Source organism: Macrobrachium rosenbergii, chromosome 42 (assembly GCF_040412425.1).
Source record: "Macrobrachium rosenbergii isolate ZJJX-2024 chromosome 42, ASM4041242v1, whole genome shotgun sequence".
Classification (NCBI taxonomy): Eukaryota; Metazoa; Arthropoda; class Malacostraca; order Decapoda; family Palaemonidae; genus Macrobrachium; species Macrobrachium rosenbergii.
In genome coordinates this window covers 37,574,723-37,595,193 of record NC_089782.1, presented here as the reverse complement: position 1 = coordinate 37,595,193, position 20,471 = coordinate 37,574,723, and the positions used below count along the sequence as shown (strand labels likewise).

General features: G+C 36.1%; 1 long non-coding RNA gene across 1 annotated transcript in view; it reads left to right on the top strand.

The window, feature by feature from the left end:
• Window positions 1–20,471, top strand: part of LOC136828278 (uncharacterized) — a 182,581-nt gene that overhangs the window by 122,116 nt on the left and 39,994 nt on the right. The gene's annotated exons all lie outside the window — the stretch shown is intronic.

Below are 20,471 nucleotides of genomic sequence, written 5' to 3'. Positions count from 1 at the left end.
AATAAAAAATAAATAAATAAGTTTAAAAGGATTCATATGACAAATATCTAAAAACAGAGAGAGAGAGAGAGAGAGAGAGAGAGAGAGAGAGAGAGAGAGATTTCGGTGCAAGAGACTCGTCGAAGCTTCGTTGTGAGAGATTCTGGTGCAAAAGGGGAGATTTCATTGCAAGAGTCACCGAGATTGCAATTACAAATTTGCACTACTGCTACAAGAAAGAGATTTTGGTGTAAGAGAGATACTGGTTTTTCACATAAAGTGAGATTTTTTTTGTTCAAGAGGGAAATTTCGGTTTGAGAGGGTATTTAGGATCTCATCGTAAGAGAATTTGGTGAAAGAGGATTTTCTGTTTGAAAGATTTGTTATCTCATTGTAAGAGACTTTGGGGCAAGAGAGGATTTTCTGTTTGAGAGAGGTTTTAGGATTTCATTGTAAGAGAATTTGGTGCAAGAGAGAATTTTCTGTTGGAGAGAGATTCTAGGATTTCATTGTAAGAGAATTTGGTGCAAGAGAGGATTTTCTGTTGGAGAGAGATTCTAGGATTTCATTTGTATGCAAGAGAATTTTGTGTTGGAGAGAGATTTTCTGTTGGAGCAAGAGGGATTAAAAGCATCTCCTTGTAAGAAATTTGGTGCAAGAGAGGATTTAGGAATTCATTGTTAGAAAGTTTGGCGCAAGAAGGGAATTTTGGTTTAAGAGAGAGACTGACATTTCGGTGTAAGACAGACATTTCTATGCAAGAGAGAGCTTGCAATGAGGAGTATTTAGATATTTCAGTAAAGTCGTGGGATTTCAGAGCAAAATTGGGCTTCTGCATGAGATGGGGATCGTGGCGTAAGAGAAGGATTTCCGTCTAAGGTTTCAGAAATTCAAGAGTGTTTGAAAGATTTCTGTGTATATATATGTATATATGTGTGTAAAATCCCAAAATATAAATTCATTCTAACATACATACAGAGAGAGAGAGAGAGAGAGAGAGAGAGAGAGAGAGAGACACACACACACACACATATATATATATATATATATATATATATATATATTATATATATACGTATATATATATTCCCAAAACAAATTCATTCATTCCATCATACATACAGAGAGAGAGAGAGAGAGAGAGAGAGAGAGAGACACACACACACACATATATATATATATATATATATATATATATATATATATATATATATATATATATATATATATATACGTATATATATATTCCCCAAAACAAATTCATTCCATCATACAGAGAGAGAGAGAGAGAGAGAGAGAGAGAGAGAGAGAGAGAGAGAGAGTGCCATGCAGTGTCCACAGAGATGCCTTAACGGAGAGACTTCGTGAAAGAAAGAATGTCAAAGGAATATCTCTGTCCCTTTCTCGCTTTCAATTCACGAATTTTCTTTTTCTCTGGATGTTCCCCAAAGTCCCCCTCACGAGCTACACTCGCCACCTCTCCAGTGTCTCCGGCGATCTGCTAAATCGATTGTCCTCTTTTAACTTCTGGAGCGAGGATTAGTTTGACTCTGGAATATCTGGTATGGAATTTCTTGTAATGTATTGTCTTCTGTCAAAATCAAGTATTTAGTTGTGGAGACTGTGCGTATGATGTACATTCACGCACACACACACAGACACACATATATATATATATATATATATATATATATATATATATATATATATATATATATATATATATATATGTGTGTGTGTGTGTGTGTGTGTGTGTGTGTGTGTGTGTGTCTCAATCAATTTCCTTTCCAGCGCTGAATGACCTCATATGTCCCAGTACTTGGCCTTTGGCCTAAACTCTACATTCAACTCAGTTAATTTCAAACTGAAAAACATAACACTTTCAGGAGTACAATCAGAAGACGCAGTATCAGACTGGCACGAGAAAAGACACGTAGTTTATAAATTATTCTGGGTTCACATGTCAGCAGACCGCCGGCCAAGCGCCATCACTTGCATATCAGCTGCGTTGCGTCCAGATGGTTGGATTTGACGTCGACTGAATCTCCTCAGTGCTCTCAAGATATTTCTGATGTCAGATGCTTCCTTCAGCTGGTGCATTACGTCGTGAATGTATCCCGCGTGTTTTTTTTTCTTTGCGTCTTTAGAAGGCTTGTTTGTCTCATTGTCTGCTCGTCTGTTGATTTGTCTGTTTCCTAGCAGGGTTCCTCAAAATATTATTTGGGGATTTTTAGGGAAATGTTACCAAATGTGGGATTCGTGAATGGTGACAAGTGACTAGATTTGGGGAGAGATATGGATGTAACTTTTGGGCAGAGGGTGCCTTGTGTGTGTCTGTGTGTTTGTGTGTGTGTGTCTGTGCGAGTGTGTGTGTGTGTGTGTGTGTGTGTGTGTGTGTGTGTGTGTGTGTGTGTGTGTATGGGAGCCGGTTTAATGAGGAATTGCGTACCCCTGGCGTAGATGTACTGCCCCCGAACGCTAATTCTGTACTCGTTTCAGCAGTATGTGATTAATAATGAATATAATTTTTTGTAGATAGTCCTGAGATTGAAAGATGATCATTTACGAGGAAGTCCCTGAGAAAACGCAGTTTAATGATAGCTTAGAGTCGTCATTCATTTTGAATTTTGTCCAGAGTCGTTATGATTCAGGACGCGATCAGTGAAATGTTACATCGAGCCAAGCAATCTCAAGGTCTGTTGATGATCTGAGCAGAGGTCATGAAAGCCGATTAAAATGTTGTCATGAAACTTCGGAGGTTCGCAGTTTTTTCTTGTGAATCTCCTGTTATTTTTTCTGAATTTGAATTCAAGCTTTAGCTAGTTAGTTTAAGGAGTAGTTAAGGGGCCGTATCTTCTGCCAAGTAGCTTGCATTGTTGATAGATTCCACTGTATGGTGAGACAGACTGCCATCTTTGTCAGAGCTAGTAGCCCTAACTCTGACACAGACTGACGGACAGAGACGAATGTTATAGTCCCTCACCTTGCATTTGCAATTGTGCAGACAGTACAGATAGACAGACAAAACCATGACGCAAGTTGCAAGCCCTTTGGAATTCTCTAGACTCCAGAATCTGAGAAACAATAAATTCAACAGACCCTCTTCTTGTTTACAATTTCACTCCGTCGCGTCGGCAGGCTATCAAAGGGGGCGTGACTCACGTTTAAATATGGACCACTGACTATGTAAGCTCTTTTGGTCCAAATAAATCACAGCGTTTGTTTTGTGTGGCCCCCGAGGGGAGCCTGCCAGAAGAAGAAGAAGAAGAAGAAGAAGAAGAAGAAGAAGAAGAAGAAGAAGAAGAAGAAGCATTTGGCAAGTTCTTGCGTGGCTTCTGCATTATGTCAGGCTATGAATCATGCAATTGATGCCTCCTGCAACAAGGTTGCACCTCGGGAGATAAGCAGGGGGCACACATGCATCTGTCAGCGTGAAAAGGTATGTTTGAGACATGGGTATATGACGCCTGAATCTCAAATGCTTGTTGGGTTTCACCCGTAGTGTTCCTGAACCGTCAAAAATGACTGCAACATTCGGTTTGATTTTGTAATTGCATCGTGCTTTCATGAATTAAGCTATGTTGCTTTACGTTTTCTTGTTTCAGATTTTTGTGATAGTAAAGAAAGTTGAGTTATTACACATTGATCACATGTGCCACACTTAAAAAATACTGATGCACCTTGCTTTTTATACAGGATTCCTGTTATGATACATTTTATTAGCTGGAGTCATAGGGTTTACTGAACACGCGGTAATCTGTTGTTTTTCATGTTAATCGATATTAGCCTGTTTATTGACCTCGTGAAAACCAAACAGCTGAATTATGCATTCAAATACGTTTGACCCCCTTAGGTGGGTAGTGCCGTCAGTGCATCTCATGTGGTGCACTGTAGGCATCACTTAATGTTCTTTGCAGCGTGCCTTCGGCCCCATAGCTGCAACCCCTTTCGTTCCTTTTACTGTACCTCCTTTCATATTCTCTTTCTTCCATCTTACTCTCCTCAACCCTCTCCCTAACAATTGATTCATAGTGCAACTGCTACACCTTTCAGACCTTTTACTCTCAATTTCCATATCAGCGCTGAATGGCCTCTTAGGTCCCAGTGCTTGGCCTTTGGCCTGAATTCTGTATTCAGTTCAACACGTTTGACATCCGCTGAGTAGTTTTCCGCAATTTGCTTGAGCAGTACATAGCAGGGAAAGATCTTTTCGGGTGTTCATTACAGCTGAAAAATACCAATCTTACCTGAAAGTTTATTTTAAAGCATAATACTTTAAAGTGTCTTATTACATATTTAATGAAGTTTTATTCACTCTATTGTAACCATTCTCTCTCTCTCTCTCTCTCCTCTCTCTCTCTCTCTCTCGTCTGCTATCACAAGATATTTAATGGAGTTTTATTCACTCCATTGTAACCATTCTCTCTCTCTCTCTCTCTCTCTCTCTCTCTCTCTCTCTCTCTGCTGTCACAAGATATTTAATGGTTTTATAGTTTTATTCACTCCATTGTAACCTCTCTCTCTCTCTCTCTCTCTCTCTCTCTCTCTCTCTCTCTCTCTCTCTCTCTCTCTCTATCACAAGATAATTAATGAAGTTTTTTCATTCCAGTGTCTCTCTCTCTCTCTCTCTCTCTCTCTCTCTCTCTCTCTCTCTCTCTCTCTCTCTCTCTCTCTCTCTCGTGCTGTCACAAGATATTTAATGAAGTTTTATTTATTCACTCCATGGTAACCATTTCTCTCTCTCTCTCTCTCTCTCTCTCTCTCTCTCTCTCTCTCTCTCTCTCTCTCTCTCTCTCTCTCTCTCTGCTATCACAAGATATTTAATGAAGTTTTATTCATTCCATTGTAAGCATTCTCTCTCTCTCTCTCTCTCTCTCTCTCTCTCTCTCTCTCTCTCTCTCTCTCTCTCTCTCACAGGAAAACAGCATAACCTCAGCAATGAAAAAATCCTCCGTAAAATTCACATACCGAAATCGTCCTTTTTCCTCGAACTCGATTGAAAACAACAATATTAGACTTTGGCTCGTCTCAAAAATAAGTACGACAGAAACGTGCACACTTGTACGCGCACAGTGGGTCCTGGTGTACACTATACGTGCGTGGTGGTGATGGTGGTGGCCTCAGTAGCTATATGCGACGTTCGCCAGGCTAAATTTACAGGCTGAGACAAGACGCTAAAATTACCCGTGCTCAGCAATTCTCCAGCTATGTAGATACTACAGAATTTCTCTTGAGGAGCGATCTGGTTCTCTGGGTCGAAAGACCTACATAGCCTACATAGCTGTGCTGTAGATGTTGTTTATGTTGATGTTGCTTAGACAATCGTTATGCAGTGCAGTTTAGTGTGGTGATTCGTTTTCTTATGAACTGAGCGTTGGATGATAAAGAATCTATTTTATGTATTTGGAAATGTATATGTATCACTGTACCGTTGGTCGAAATTATATGGAAGACCACTGTATATATACATACATAAATACATACATACATACATATGTGAGCAAAGGTTTATGAGGTAATTCATTTCCTTATGAATTACACGTTTGATAATAAAGAATATGCATTTTTTTGTGTTGGGAAATGTATACGTATCAAGGTAACGTTTGTCGAAATTATATGGGAGACTACAATATGTATACATATACATACATGCATACTGATGTCGTAGATCACATTTTTTCGTTTTACTTATCACTTATTGGTGTTAGTTTTTGTGTGTTTCACTCCTATTTTTGCTTCGGGTTTTCCACACGTCCTCATTCTGGTTTGTGGAATCTTGTATACAGTGCTATTGGACTGGACTGTTAATGAAAATCATAGGTTTATAATAATAATAATAATAATAATAATAATAATAATAATAATAATAATAATAATAATAATAATTTTTTTTAATTATTATAATTCAGCGTTGTATTTATTGCAAGTAATAATAATAATAATAATAATAATAATTATTATTATTATTATTATTATTATTATTTATTTTAATGATTCAGCTCTATCTATATGTATTGCAAGTAATAATAATAATAACAAAGCTCAAGTAAAACAGTTATATAATTAAAGCAAATAATAACATCGATAACAATAATAATTGTTAATGTTATTATTATAATTCAGCATTGTATTTATTGCAAATAATAATAATAATAATAATAATAATAATAATAATAATAATAATATAAATAATAATAATAACAACAAAATTCAAGTAAAAAGTTATATAATTAAAGCAAATAATAACATCAGTAAAAATCGTTAACGTAAAACATTTCAAGCGTTTTGAAAACGACAGTGATCCAGTTTCCCAACTCGGCAGTTAAGAAACTCAAGAAATTCAAGGGTCAGAAGATGGCATCATCGATATCTTCATGCGAAGGGTAGCCTATATTGCCAACTTCCGCTTTGATGTAATTTAAAGTCATTTTATGTGTCTTCGATAATTTTTGGGCATGAAACTTTTATTTTTAGTTTTCCGTAAAAGAAAACTATTGTGACGACTTTGTCTATCCGTCCGCACTTTATTCTGTCTGCACTTTTTCTGTCCGCACTTCTTTCTGTCCGCACTTTTTCTTTCCGCCCTCAGATCTTAAAAACTTTCGAGGCTAGAGGGCTGCAAAGTGGTATGTTGATCATCCACCCTCCAATCATCAAGCATACCAAATTGCAGCCCTCTAGCCTCAGTAGTTTTTATTTTATTTAAGGTTAAAGTTAGCCATAATCGTCCGTCTGGCAACTATATAAGCCAGGCCACCCGGCCCGTGGTTAAAGTTTCATGGTCCTGCTGCTCATACGGCATTATACCAAGACCACCGAAAGATAGATCTATTTTAGGTGGCCTTGATCACACGGTGTACAGAAAACTCGATTGCACCGAAGAAACTTCGGCGCATTTTTTACTTGTTTCTCAAATGATCAATTAGGACTCAAAGTTTAATGATTGTCCTGGAAGCGAGTGTAAAGTGGATTGCCGTTCTGCAATTGCTAAGCAATTTTTATTCCAACGCCATGATTTGCAAAATAGATAGGCACTTATTCAAGAAATGTGACTTTGACTCAGTCATCTTGCGACTGAAAATTGCGTGATTTTTTTTGTCATGAGTTGCGTAATAACAACGTAATTCTTATTAAATTTTTTTTCCCGGTGTGTAATAAAGTAATTTTCATTAAATTTCTTTTATAATTACGTTATTCTTTTTTCCAATGTTAGATAATAAAGTAATTGTCAGTAAATTTCTTTTATAATTACGTTATTTTTTTTTCCTGGTGCGTGATAACAAAGTAATTTAATTAAATTTCTTGTAAAATTACGCAATTCTTTTTTTCCTGATGTGGGATAACAAAGTAATTTTCATTGAATTTCTTTTATAATTACGTTTCTTTTTTTTCCCGGTGTGTGATACTGTTAATAAAGTAATTTTGATTTAATTTCTTTTATAATTACGTTATTCTTTTTTCCTGGTGCGTGATAACAAAGTAATGTAATTGAATTTCTTGTAAAATTACGTAATTATTTTTTACCTGGTATGGGATAACAAAGTAATTTTCATTGAATTTCTTTTATAATTACGTTTCTTCTTTTCCCGGTGTGTAATACTGTTAATAAAGTAATTTTCACTTAATTTCTTTTTTAATTGCGGAATTATTTTTTCCTGGTGCGTGATTAAGTAATTTTAGTTGTATTTCTTGTAAAATTACGTAATTCTTTTTTTCCTGGTGCGTGATAACAAAGTAATTTTAATTGAATTTCTTGTAAAATCACGTAATTTTTTTTCAGTTATCCGTAATTTTTTGAATTTCTTGTAAAATTACGTGATTTTTTCAGTTATCCGTTTTCATTGAATCAAATCATTTTTTATAATTACGTGAAACCCTCAGCCATTTAGTGAAACAATGTTGCCATTTAATGCGGCTACTGAATAAGAAAGGTCATTTCTTATCCAAAAGAGCATAATTCTGTATGAAGAGAGGAAGTCCTTTAACCAGTTATAATAGTATTTTTATTGTTGTGCGCATGCGTGGATCTGTTGGGCGTATAAACCCTGTTAATTTGGCTTCATTAAAGAAGATTTTAGGAGAATGGAAACCCTCCCGCCCCCCTGTAGCCAGTTAGTGAGGCTTTGAGTAAAGGAGGTTATGATCTGTGGGGCGCATGCTCACCTTTGTGGAGAATTCAACACTGCAGCCAACTCATGTGATTTCTGCATGAAAGAAGCTACGTATTTCTTTATTCAGTGCACGTGTTAACTTTCAAGAAAAATTCAGCGCCTGTGTTTTAATTTTCAAGAAAAATTCAGCACGCGTGTGTTAATTTTCAAGAAAAATTCAGTGCATGTGTGTTGATTTTCAAGAAAAATTAATTGTACGTGTGTTGGTTTTCAAGAAAAATTCAGTGCACGCACGTTCATTTTCAAGAAAAATTACATGCGTGTTCATTTTCAAGAAAAAAATTCATTTTCAAGAAAAATTGCACGTGTATTCATTTTCAAGAAAAAAATTCAGTGTTCATTTTCAAGAAAAATTCAGTGAGCGTGTGTTCATTTTCAAGAAAAATTCAGTGCATGTGTGTTGATTTTCAAGAAATATTCAGCTTACATGTGTTGATTTTCAAGAAAAATTCAGTGCGCGTGTGTTAATTTTCAAGAAAAATTCATTGCATGTGTTCATTTTCAAGAAAAATTCATTGTATGTGTGTTCATTTTCAAGAAAAATTCATTGCATGTGTGTTGATTTTCAAGAAAAATTCAGCACACTTGTTCATTTTCAAGAAAAATTCAGTACATGTGTGTTGATTTTCAAGAAAAATTCAGCTCACGTGTGTTAATTTCAAGAAAAACTCAGCGCACGTGTGTTAATTTTCAAGAAAAGAAATCATGCAGCCAGTTCTTATTTCCCATCTTGCGCAAACAAATAAATACATAAGATATTTTTACGATTACCGGAACGCTATTCCCCAACAAAACCATTTTGGCACAAACCGTTGTCAAACAATCCCGAGCGATAATTAGGCGTAACAAGAGAACTTTTAAGAAAAATCATTGCGCAAACAGACCTGTAATCAGCCAGTCCTTTTTCACTGGGGAGCTTTCATCAACTTGCAATCATTTCGGATAAAAAAAAAAATCTTTCATTTGACGAGAACTGGGGCTTGAAAAATATCCTTATCTCTTCGCGGAGAACCAGATAATAATGGCTTAGTATTGTACTATTTTCCCCGTTGCTGTAACTCACGGATTTATTTATTTTTTTATTTCCAAGGTTTCAGGTAACTTTTGCTAACAATGGAGATTATATTCTTAGTTTGAGAAAGATCATTGGACATTGTTCTTTTACAAACAATGGAGAATAGGTACCGGCCCTTGGGCTGGAGAGTTAAATAGTGGGATTAGCGACAAACTGGCCACGTGGCATAGGCATTGGGACCTGTCCCCCACTGGCTCTCGGCCTAAAAAACAGGAGATCAGAGCCTGTCCTATGAACCTACAGAGGCCCAGGAGGGCTTTAACTTTTCAACTAAACAGTGGAGATTATTCTTTGAGAAAGAACGTCTGCTTGATTCCACAATGTGCGGGTCAGTTGCCTTCACAACCAAACTTTCTAGAAGAAAAGAATGGGGAGGTCTGTATTGAAAGGAAAAATCCTGATGTATACAAAACCACAAAAACGCATCTAGATATTTACAAGCATGCGCTTTCATGCACAACAGATCGGTGCTTTCAAATACTTGGAAAAAATCTAAGGAAAGTTTTAAGATGGAAAATTTTAGTCCTGTGTTTGTGGATGGTATACTGTACATGCACGACTGACAGGTTGTATTTCATGCACAGCCATACACCGTTTGTATTCATGCGTTTATCTTTGTAATGGGGCTTACGTTAGTCTGAGATGATGTACGTAAAGTTTCCAATTATAAATATGAGAATTTTGCTTCCAGCTGATTTTATGATACTTTTAGCACATGCGCAGAAAACGGCTTGAACTTTTGACGAATACTGCACACACACGCACACAAACACACGTAAATATACACACACAGAAAAACACACACACACACACACCAGTCGTGCCTCACCAACGAAAGACCCGAGATCAATCCCGTGTTGAGGTAAGCGAGTTAGGTTTGTTTTCAACAACAAAAAAATCCAATGTGCCTCGATCGACTTCAGCAGTGAATAATGCACACTGTGTTATACACACACACACATATGTATATATATATATATATATATATATATATATATATATATATATATATATATATATATATATATATATATATATATATATATATATATATATATATATATATATATATATATATATATATATATAGTGTATGTGTCAGAGTTCAGAGACCACCCTCAGTTCTGTTATTATATTAAACTGTCGCAGTCGGAGAAAAGAAATTGCTTTTAGGCCGAGTATACGTTCCAGGTTGCGCGGATTCACTGCTCGTTTGTTCAGCTGTTGTTGTCCTAGAGACTTGAACTGGAAAGAGAAACAGATTTTTTTCGGTTATGTTTCCGAGAATATTATTCCCTGTCCCTCTCCCCTTTTCCCTTCGTTTTTCGACGGAGGATGAGGCTGGCAAAGTTACTAAGATATTGCTTTGAAATACACCTTCCTCTTAATATTATTTCATTAAGTCCCACTACGACTACAAAATGAAATCCGATCTATGGATTGCTGAGTATTTTTCCCTTGAAATCGACTGTTCCATTTTTCAGAGTTTTGATGTAAGCTAATTTCTTTTTGTCAGAAAAAGATGATAAGAGGAGTGGGAATGCGTAAAAAAAAAAAATTTGTTACTCTTATGTCAGCATTAAATAATATTAATTTTTCGTGCTAGAAACCACAGTCGCCGCATACGTATGGGATTCAGTATAAGTGAAATGAATATATGGAAATGAACGGAAGTAATGAGGGCAGTGTAGTGCATGCTAATAGGGACGATGAAGAATTTGTTAAGAGTAATTATGAAGTGTTTCGTCTACCTCAAAGTTTTTTTTTCTTAATTACCCACACTGAGCCTATACTTTCCAGCTAAACCACCTTCTATTTTCACTTTTGCTTCAACCTTGTAATGACTAGATACATCTATATTTTCACTTTTGCTTCAACCCTGTAATGACTAGATATATCTCCAGCTACTCCCCGTCTTGGGGCAATCCCAAAAACCAACTTTCTCCCAGATCATTTTTACACAAGAGTCTCATCATTTCCGATATTTCCAGGAGCTCTAAACTTATTAAATATGCTTGTTCAAGGTCTAATTTTGCAAGAGAAAGAAATGCTATTACTTGTTGCGCTTACTTTCACGAAGCAATATTTTTTTAAGGTAAATGTAAGATTTTTTACAAATGAGGTTTGCTAGTTTTGTCACAAGTGCTTATATTCATGTTCACTCTTAAAAGTACATAAAGTACACTTATATAGTTAGACATCCCACCATCTACTAATAAAGTTCACGGAGGATAAGAAGCCCAGCTTCGTCAGGAGAAATGTTTATTCAAAAGAAATTAAGCAGAATAGAGTGGAGGGGTTGGTTGGTAGTTTTAAGCATTATTTTGTTACTTAAAACCTTCATTTTGGTAATAAAGCAGCACCTATAGCATCTCATGGTTTTCTAGCATATTTTTTGTGGTTTCCAGGCCTTTTACTTAAATTTTTATTCGATATATATAATATATATGTATTACATAATATATATATGTACATATATATGTGTGTGTGTATAAGATATTTATATACGATATTTTATTTAAACTTTATATATACATATAGATGATCAACACACGTCTCATGTTTTTTTTTTTCATAAAAACAAAGAAAGACCACCAAAAACTCAGATGGAATTAATTATATTATCTTTCGCAAGGGAACATTCCCCTTCCTCTCTCAGATGCAAATGGTTTAAAGAGCAAACATAAATAAAAGAAGAAATATTATAATGAAAAAATAATAAAAGGTAGTTAGAAGTAAACAGTACAAAACTGGGTAATGAATTTGAAAATAATTTCCATTACTTGAAGTTACAAGGGACTTCTTTTATCAATATGCAGTGGATGTATTATCTACTGAACCTTATCCATATTAAAGATGTGCACAGTCTTCTATTTACTAATGTACTATCAGCTGGATCGTAGCCATATAACATTCAAACTGTGAGTTTCGAGCTTAAGTATAGGTTGTTACAGGAGATTATACAATTAGGGCTGAATCAAATGAGATGCATGATAAGTTATATGCATGTCTTATCTGCAAAATTTTAACCTTGTAAAGATACATGCGCAGTTTAGAAACCTACTATAGTAAGCATAAGTTAGCATGGGACATTATTTAGCGAGGGCTGAATCTGGTGAGCAGTTAGGTAAGCCATCCAAAGATGCATTATGTATGAGAATTGGCAAAGTAGTACGTAAAAACAGTCGGTGTGCAAAGAGAGAAAAAGATAGAAATTAGATCTAATATACCGTAGTAAAGTACTGCAGTTAACTAGTTAGGCAAAAAGAGTAGAAAGTAGATGAAAGTTAATGGAAAACTAGCGCAACTAAAAGAATGGACGAAAGCAGTCTTCTAACGCTCAGTCGTGGTAACTTGTGTTTTGAATGATTGAATCTGGTCAGTTTACCTGCCGCTGTTTGAATAGTGAACGACTTTTGGGACAAGCTGCAGTCCAGCCGTTGGTAGGAAACCCCAATACGCTATACTCCCGTATCTCATCTTTTTCGGGATTCGTCGAAGGTAAAGTCAGTGCGAATTTTACATGTAGTGTATGTAGCGTACGTGCCACTGAATAATTTTCGTGCCACTTATGGAATAATTTTCATAAAATTGTTTTTCAATTTGATATGACGTTTATTTCCAGCAAATGAAAGACAAATGATTTGTATACAAAATTAATTATGTAGTGCACCAAAACAAGTTTTGCAGGTCGATGTCTCTTTATTAATTTAGGTACGTGTTATCACATCTACAACAGAAAACCAATATTTTATGTTGAAAGCAATTATTGTCCAGGTATTAAATTGCAATTTGATATGACGAGAGAAAGACATTTGATTATGTAGTGCACCACAGTTGCAGGTCGATGTCTCTTTGTTAGGTACGTGTTATGCTCATAAGCAGGTATTAAAGTATTAAAGTACAGTGACCGTTAGTACATGTTACGTTATAAAGCCACGTCGACCGGTGGACAAGCCTAGACCAATGGTAGCTATAAAACCACTCCGATAGGTATCGGTTAAAGAGCAACTATATCAGCTATAAAGTTACAATGACACTTGGCAAGCAGTTAACTGTGAACGCCCCAGGGACAGATATTGAGACACAACGCCCTTTGGACATATGTTACGGTATATGACGGATAATGAGGTGCAACGCGCCTCGGGTAGGTGTTAATGTAGAATGCCCGTTTGGCTGTCGTGAAGTTCAAAGGGCTCGATTGCACGCTCAGTCAAACTGTCAGTTGGAATGACAGTTATGTTAACTGCAGTTCTGCCTCGCTTTGCATAGTTGTTAATGAGCTGGATTGACGGAGTGTTTAATGATGTGTGGGTCTGTAATTCTCGAGAGCTTCAAAGTGAAGTGCAAGTGCATAAATAGTCTACAGTCGATGTTTCAGTTCACGCGCCCCTGTTATTTAGTGTGGGTGCCATCTTTTGTCATTACGTTTCCGATTGTCTATGTGTATTAACTCCCATATCATAGAATAATAGATAATTGCTAATTTTCTGTAGATTTGCTAGGCTTACACAAAGTATTAGCCATGAATTAGGTCTTCTTAATAGTTCCACCATTTTTTCTAGGCCTACATAACTTCATTTCAGCTATAAGCTAACTGCTAGCTTAGTAAAGCATATTTTCTATTATTTGACAACAGAATGACGGGAGAATCTATCATACATTTAACATAACCAGGAACGTTAACGTACTGAAATATGATAGCATATATTTATTTGAAATATTTATACATTCGGACTATGCGAACCCATCTTTTTTATATATTAAAAATGAAATAAAAAAAAATTGTTTCAAAGGGTATGGGAAGAAGCTACTACTTTTCGTTCAAGAACTAAGGCAGTAAGCTGCAACGTTTTTCCTGTAATAGTGGAAAGCAAACAGCTACGGTGCATAAGCATAGTTCAATGTCTTAGGGTACTAGAGAAATTGCCTCGACCCAAAATTCATGGATAACTGAAACTGCGCTTATACATTTTATTGAGCAGAGTTTGTGTGTTTGGGGGAAGGCCGGGGGGCGCAACTATAGACGACAGTTCACATAACTATCAGGCCAACGGTTTAGTTCAGCTGTGCGTTTACGGGTCCCCTAAAATACATAATACGCCCCACAGTCAGAAATTGTACACTAGGCTAATACAGTAGTTTCCATTTTGTACTTTATGCTGATTGTTCCTTGGAAGCGTTATTATATTAATGCTTGCTATTTGAGCATACTGGCTTTCTTATGCAATTTCTTTTAAGTCAATGGCACTATTTGTAGAAGCCATCTTTTTATTTAGACTCAAAATCAGTCTACACTTTTTATCTACAGGCAAGCTTCTCAGGAAAATGTAGAAATTATTCACGTTTCTTTCCATTTACACGTTACAGTTGACTGGCTATTTCTTACGCTGTCTGGTGCGTCTTCAGGACTGCATTACAAATTGTTAATATTAATTTGTAATTTAGTTCTGAGGACGCCAGAAACATGCGAGTAAACGGTCCGTCGACTACAGCACAAAGAGGAAATGGGTAGAAACTCGAAAAGTTTTCCTGAGAAGCTGGCTTTAAGAGAAAAAAGTGTAGACTAATTCAAAGTCTAAAGAAACATATAATCTCGACAAATAATGCCATGGACTTAATAATATTATGATTATTCTGTGCAAATGTTACTCTTTTATATTTTTTTCCGGCTCTGCATTCCAGCAACGATCAGTAGTAGTTATGAAAGGCAAAGGTCATGGCCTCTAGATAGGGTAACGAGAGAGAGAGAGACAGAGGGAGAATGAGAATCAGGTGTTGTATTTAGCAGCAAAGAGAAAACTCACTACTGGCAGGCGTTATTTATGAAATGAATGGTGTGTATTGTTAGTGCGTAACAAAAATCCAAGCTGCGTTTCTGGCAAGCAACCATATATTAATTAATGTAAGAACTGTCACCATGAAGTGAACAATTATTAGTAAATTTATCCCTGCATATTTATTTGTTTGTATACTGAAACTGTTAGTGAACACATTGTTGCTAAATTTAGTGTTCTTGCGTTTTTGTTGACTCTTAAGAATATTTTATTTCTGTTCGATCACATGCTTTCAATATATTGGCAATATTGAACTAAATCCTGACCATACATATTGGTACAAAGGTGCGAGGTCATTAATATTCGGTCTTATGAACTGCTTTTTTTTTTTATTAAGGTCACTTGCACTTTTTGGGGGGGGGAGGGCCATCAGTGCATCTCGTGCAGTGCACATTAGGCATTATTTAAGGTTCTTGCAGCCTCCCTTCGGCCCATAGCTGCAACCTCTTTCATTCCTTTTACTGTACCTCCATTCATATTCCCTTTCTTCCATCCTGCTTTCCACCCTCTCCTAACAATTGATTCATAGTGCACTGCGAGGCTTTCCTCTTGCTACACCTTTCAAACCTTTTTACTGTCAGCTTCCATTTCAGCGCTAAATGACCTCATAGGTCCCAGCGCTTGGCCTTTGACCTAAATTCTATTCTGTTCCACTCAAATCCTAAACAAAGAATGGCCTCAATCTCCTGATAGTCTTCAGCTGATAGACCCTCACTCATATTTCTGGTAATGAACTGGATCCATTTTATTGTTGAGGCCAACACCTGTGGGCTTACTGGCACCTCTGATCACCATGCCCGGCAATGGAAATCACTTTGCCTTAAAACTCTTACTTCTCGATAGCCAGAATGCCTACTGGAAATGATGTGGTACCTGCGATGCGTTTGTGTGAATTAAATGGAATATAAAACTAGACCTTGATACGAGTCCAGACTAAGGTCATTAAGCCTGAAAACTCTGACAAGGGCAGTCAGCTTGCAGTCTAATCTGCTTTCATTATTGCATTCTTTTCATCGGCAGGTAAATGTTTGTATGAATGGAATGGAACATAAAAGGATTTAGGGTTGCAGGGAGCGTTTTGGGACCGATACAATCTGAATAAAGCACTGATTATTGACAGGAAATCGAGTAAAAGGTTTGAAAGGTGTAACGTCAGAAAGGAAAAAAACATCGTCGAAAATCGTCAAAAATCATAAGAATGAATTTTTAATGTTATTGAAAACGTGGAAAGCAAGATGAGTTTTACATCAAAAGAACCTTCAGATTATGATTACATTTTGGAGCCATACAGTCGGATCGGGAATGGAAGGGTTGCGTAAGCCGGAGCCTCCTTTGGGGGCTTCTGCTGGTGTATGCTGTACAATCTGAATAAAGTACCGTTTATTATTATTATATATAGAGTAGTTTAACCAGACCACTGAGCCAATTTATATAACTCTCACTGGGTTGGCCTAATATTTATTTCTTTATTAATATCAGTTTAGCTGAAATTAATAAAGAAATACTTTTAATAAAAAATAATAACAGCTAAACTGTTTATTAAATTATAGCTTTTAACAAGTTTTATAACTGGATTAATTGAAGATGAAGATTTCTGAAAAAATGTCTATAATTGATGTTTCCAAAACTTGACTTTCATTGTCATTGAAACAGAAATTGTTTTCACAGGTAACAGTAATAAAAATTAGCAAGTAATGAGAAATTACTAATTCTGGAATATAAAATACATTCCCCCATTGTTAACAGGTCCACATCTTGAATGACAGGATAATATTTTAAGCACAGGTTACAGCACTAGTGAGAGGCTGTTCACCATTGATCATTGAAATTTCAGAACCTTTTTCTTGGAAACGCTTTTGACAATAAAAGGGAATAAAAGCCATTAATGAAAATCAACTTTATTCAAGTTCACAACACATTTTTCCATTCAATCTACAAAATCTAATCACTGTATCCATCAATAACTTACTGAGGAACCCTGCTGTCATGTTTGTGTCTGTAAGTAAGATGAAATATCTAGCTAGCAACTATTCTATAACGGTATAAGCATGAGGACTGTAATTCTTAACAATGCTTTCGCTTTATTCATGTACATTCCACTAAATTTAAACTGTACTAAATGAAAGCTTATACAGTAGCATCTACGCGAGACTGCATTTCTGCTTTTGCATATTTTCACTTATATACAAATCAAATCCCAAAAAGCACTTAAACACTTAATTACAGCATGACTACAACATTAGCATCTTACGATCACTGGACGGACTTGTTCACAGGACAGTTACTAACGTCTGTTTCTATAACGATGTGATATGACGTGTTAATGCACACACAAACCTACCTGCAAAACCCTGTCTTGTTGATGGACAAAATGACCTTATGTATGTTAGTGAAAAGTTACCATAACTAAAGTTAGCAAAAGTTCCTCATGTTGGGTTCAACTAAACATGACATACTTCTTCTTAGTATTCAATAATACAGTATCTTGCTATACTGACAAAACAAAACAAGGCCTTATTTTAATCCTCTTAGGAACACAAGCCATGGCTGCAATATGCATTAACTTCAAATTGAAGAATGAAGTAAGCTATGGCACTTCCAAACTGAAATTGCTCACCAAGTGGTGTAATTACCAAGTGCTAAGAAGACTAGAGCTGGTAAACTTGTTTCCAGACAGTAAATAAAGAAAATGGAGATAAGATTCCCTTCAGAAATTGTTTGGTCCTGATATGAAACTCCTATATGCCCTCAAGATGCCCTATTATTTGCTTGAGGAGTTAATATGGATTTCTAGATGAGAAACTCAGTCTAAAACAGAGGTAAAAATGTTGAGGACAGCCTGCACTTCTATAAAGGTTAATGCAGTCAAGTGTCTCTCAATCCTACATGCTTGGTTTCTGTTAGACAAAAAATTTGGCTTCCCAAACTATCATCAAGCCAGATGTGTGCAGTTGATGGGCAATGAGATTCCTCTGGTTTTGAATTACTCACTTATTCCTTTTCATCTCCAAAGCCACTGGTGTTTATAACCATACTTTAAACGGAACTAATCAAATCGGTCAAATCCCAAGCCACCAAACCAAAATTAGTGACTGTCATACAGTCCACTTCACCGACAATATCTTAGGAGACTTGAAAAAACCTCATTCTTAATGAGAGAGAATTGCCCAAAGCCAATACTGCATGACAAAGTGAAACCATTTCTTCATCTTTGTGTTTTAATGGTGTACCTCTTGCAAAAAACTGCCTAACATACAGGGACATTGCTCTCTTGTAATATCTGGATTCTAAGAGGAAGATGGAACACAAAATTACTTGCAACTGACAACTGAAATGGATCCCTCACAGTAATATGAAATTTTTTCTTCGTGCAAGGTCCCATCCAAAGATACCTAGCCTCATGTTCTCGCTCAAATTACATTTTTCATGGAAAACCTAAAATTTATGGAAAAATATTGCGTCATAGATACTGTAAAGCGTGTGGCTATCAGTGACAAACTAAAACGTGACCATGTGTGTTCAGCAATACACATACAGTATGACCAAAATCACCTTTGGAAAAAAAATAATTTAAAAACTATTATTTATAGAAATGTTAAGTAGTCAACTATCTTGTGAATATCAAGGTTAAATCTAAAATAGACACCCTACAGCTGTAAAATAATAACTTTAAGTAGACTCAGGAGTATCAGGGCTACGTTGCCATAAGTCCAAGGCTGGATGTATACAATACAGTACTGCCTTAACTGGTGACCAGATTTTATCCGTGTTAACACATATGCCAGGTGAAACATCACTAAATGAGCAATTTCAGTGTTTAGGTGGTCTCAATCAGCCTTGCTGGAAGTAAAGGCATATGGAAACGTGTTTACAGTGAATTTTTGCCTTGGCTAAACGAAGTTCAGAGGTATGCATCACACCTCTTAACACCATACCGCACTATTGTGAGTGTGCCCATGTTAGCATAAGTCTGGCTTAGCCTAAACTAGCCAACCAGTTTGGTATACTGTACAGTACTGGCTTAATTCAAATACGTGAAAGTGTGGCTTGGGCTCCTCTCACAACTAGAGCTGAAGCAATTTCACAAAAATCAGTGACTGAACAAATGAATATGAAGCTTGAAACACTTCTGAATCTAATTAATGTATATCTGATCATTTATTTAATCATACAATAAATTCCAATAGTAAAGTTTGATAAGGAAATATGAGAAAAAGAGAAACAACAGGTTTTCTCTTCACAATCCATATTCAGCAATTTGATGGAAATCCTTTACAAAATTATGAATTTGAATGTGGAATGGTTAATTACAAAACAGAGGAAGTATTGCATAGTCTGCCCTGTATACCGTACGTGCTCTAAATGGTGCTGAAGCTTCTCTGAAGCATCATTTTGATCCTAAGCTGCACTACTTTTGTCCTTTACTTTTCATCCTTTCAATTTAATCTTTCCCTACTTAACTTCTTAACTCCACCCTACTTCAATTTATATATCATTTAAGAATCTTCCAGGCAACCCCTACGAGTACAGTATAATGACTCAGTGGTCTAATTAAATTATTTCATACTAATAATAATTACTGGCTTATATGTAAGAAAGAATGCACGTTATAGGAATCTTGCATCATTTTCAATTATATCATACAACAATTACTCTTAACTTTTACCCCCCGCTATGCAAAGAAACTTTTTCCTCACAGAAACAGACATGCGTCTTCAAATTAATGAAGCACAGAGTTGTGCACAATGTCTGCTCATGATTGGTATGAAACAAAGTTAGATACTCATAGCTCGTAGAGTTGCAGTCACTCATCTTTCATCACCAATATTTTCACAAAAGATTTTTTCCATCTCAGTGTTGGATGTGAAATGAGTGCTCTACTGTGCTTTGTACATTATACCTGAATTCCTATCTGGTCTAGTTGCTCAACTATTCTATAGCTTTTCTCCATTATTTTCTGAACATTACTAAAGGTGTTCTTCCTGCTACAGGCAGTCCCCGGTTTACGACAGGGGTTCCGTTTTTACACCGAGTCGTAAACTGAAAATCGTCGTAAACCGAAAAATCGTCGAAAATCGTCAAAAATCCTAAGAAAACCTTACTTTTAATGCTTTGGGTGCATTGAAAACGATGTAAACTGCATTTTTATTGAGTTTTTCATCAGAGAAACCTCCAAATTTTTATTATTCTGCTGTTTTGGAGCCACATTTCTTCCGTCAGATAGGCGTACAATGCGTCGTAACCCCGGAACGTGTCGTAAACTGGGAAATAATTTCAGATGAATATATTTGAAAAGCGTCGCAACCTCAGAACGTTGTAAGCCGGGGACTGCCTGTACTTTCCATATTTATTATTATTCTGTCAACCAAGCCATCTCAAAAAACTTAATCTATATCATACCTCAAATAC